This window comes from Chrysochloris asiatica, unplaced genomic scaffold, assembly GCF_000296735.1.
Source record: "Chrysochloris asiatica unplaced genomic scaffold, ChrAsi1.0 scaffold00211, whole genome shotgun sequence".
Classification (NCBI taxonomy): domain Eukaryota; kingdom Metazoa; phylum Chordata; class Mammalia; order Afrosoricida; family Chrysochloridae; genus Chrysochloris; species Chrysochloris asiatica.
The window spans coordinates 287,610-289,592 of record NW_006408729.1 but is presented as its reverse complement, the minus strand read 5'-3'; positions in this window follow the sequence as shown (position 1 = coordinate 289,592).

Below are 1,983 nucleotides of genomic sequence, written 5' to 3'. Positions count from 1 at the left end.
CTTTGGACATATTGTCAGGAGGGAATTGTAGCTGGAGAAGGATATCATGCTTGGTTAAGAAGAAGGGTTGTAGAAAAAGAGGAAGACCCTCAATGAGATGGATCGGACAGGTGGAAGCATTGATAGACTCAAGTGTGGTAACGGTAGTGAGGTTGGCCCTGGATCGGACATTGTTTCGTTCTGCTGTGCATGGGGTTGTTATGAGTCGGTTCCTACTCGATGGCACCTGGCAACAACAACAACAGCCCTTTCTCTCTCAACTTATCTCTTCATTGTTGTAGTCTCCTCCACTCCAATCATCAGGTGGACAGTGAGTAAGCATGCCAGGCTGCTTGTCTGCTGGCTCAGTTTAGTCTGTAAGGAGGTTTTCTCTGATAGTCCCAGACTTTTCCTGCCTCACTGCATCCAATGGCAAGCTGCCTGCCCAAAATTTAAAAAATCAGTTTTCTTTCTGTAGTTCTTTCCTTTAAATACAAACCTCCTCTTCTTTCACCAATTCTGAGTAGGGCTCAGAATTCCATCTAAGATTCCATATCTTATAAAGGCTTAATAGAGAAAGCTTGTTTTTTTTCTAGGAAATTTTAAAATTCCATTTTAACATATTCATCAAGTAGAATCAGAGGACAGAGTTATAAGATTGCTGTAATCCAGGTAGCCAATAAACATTTCCGTGGGTAAATGTGGATATGACTTTGGGTGGCTGGCTGATAGAATGAATCATGTAGGCCTTGGTCCCCTATTATTGTTTCTGTTATTAACTGCCATAAAGTTGGTTCGAACTCATAGTGACCCTATGTATGGTTTCTGAGCAGTGGCTGGCAGGTTTGACCTGCGACCCTACAATTAAAATTGACCTTGTGTCCTGGTGCTTATCCTACAGTGCCACACCAGAACTCTGTCTCTATTAGGTATTTTGCTTAACCAGCCAGGTTTTTGCCCAGGTAATTCCAGTGTTGCCCCAGGTACCTCCTGGTTTGGGGCTGAAGGATCAGTTCCAGCCTGCAAACCACACAATCGGAAGTTCAAGCTCACCAGCTGTTCCTTAAAAACCCTATACAGTGCCGCTATGAGTTAGGTTTAACAACAACTCCAGTAGCAGCATTATATAGCTTACATTCACTTTAACCATTGCAGTTAAAAATGGAAGTAACCTTCTGAGGATCAAAACTTTTACTTCCCATGCCCCTTCATAGTCTAGAGCCATTGCAATGAATCCTGCTCCTGAAGCAAAACTGTAAAAAGAGAAATGAACACCAAATATTCCTCCCACAACACTATCTACTTCTCAATTGGGTTCAATAATTCATTGCAATGGCCACCCAGAACTCAGGTACCATACTCAAAGTTACTGAATTTATTAGAGACATTAACAGTTTACATTGCAAGGTCATAAATGTTCAAACCAGAGTTTTCTCCAGTCAGGATAACCTATCCTCAGCGTTACTTAAGGCAGGCTTCTCTCTACCTGGGCAATATTACAGAGCTTTTTTAGGACTTCTGTTATATGTTCACAGGACACACCACTCTACCATACACCTCAATCTGAAGGAACTAAGGTTTTATTCAGAAAACCTAGCCCTCACAATTAAGTGTCTGGAGGAATTGCACTTTGAAAACAAGTCTTTAGCCCAAAGGCATGCAATTTTACTTGCTCCATAGTCCAGGAAATACACTTCTGTAGCTTGTGCTCTGTCTCTTAGTTCTACTACTGTTGATACTGTGCTATTTTACCAGTGTCACAGAGTTCTATCTCTGGGTCAAGGAGGTTCAATGTGCTTAGATCTCAGGGTTCAATGGATGTTCCACTGCTGGCTCCTCTTTGTTGATAATAATGAAATCACCCTCACAGTTCTGCTTCTGTGATGACACATTTTATACATAGTTGTTGTTACGTGTATCGAGTCAGTACCGACTCATAGCAACTTTATGCACAGCAGAACAAAACACAGCCCAATCTAGGCCAACTTCATTATTGTTGCCACG